The sequence below is a fragment of the Eimeria mitis genome, genomic scaffold (assembly GCF_000499745.2).
Source record: "Eimeria mitis Houghton genomic scaffold, Emh_scaff4121, whole genome shotgun sequence".
Taxonomy (NCBI): domain Eukaryota; phylum Apicomplexa; class Conoidasida; order Eucoccidiorida; family Eimeriidae; genus Eimeria; species Eimeria mitis.
In genome coordinates, this window is record NW_013572451.1 from 4,802 (window position 1) to 5,298 (window position 497).

Here is a 497-nt window from a genome sequence, read left to right on the forward strand (position 1 = left end):
AAGGTGCTGCTGCTGCTGCTGCTGCTGCAGCAGAAGGAGATCCCGATGAAACTGCAAAAAAATCTGCTGCTGCTGCTGCTGCTGCTGCAGCAGCAGCAGAAGCAGCAAATGCTGCAGCAGCAGCTAAACAAAAAGCAGCAACAGGAGCAGCAGCAGAATGTCAGTATAGTTACCGCTGCTGCTGCTGCTGCTGCTGTTGTTGCTGCTGTTGCTGCTGCTGCTACTGCAGCTCGTGTGCTTGAGTTGCTGCTGCTGTTGTTGTTTCTGTTGCTGCTGCTGCTGCTGCTTCTGTGTTTCAGCTGCTGCTGGAGCTGTTGTTGTTGCTGCTGCTGCTGCTGCTGCTGCTTTATCGCCTGCGTTTTAGTTTCTGTTTCTGCTGCTGCTGCTGCTGCTGCTTCTGCACATCCTGTATGCGAGTGCTTTCTCTTTGTGCTGCTGCTGCTGCTGCTGCTGCTGCTGCTGCTGCTGCTGCTGCTGCTGCTGCTGCTGCTGCTGCA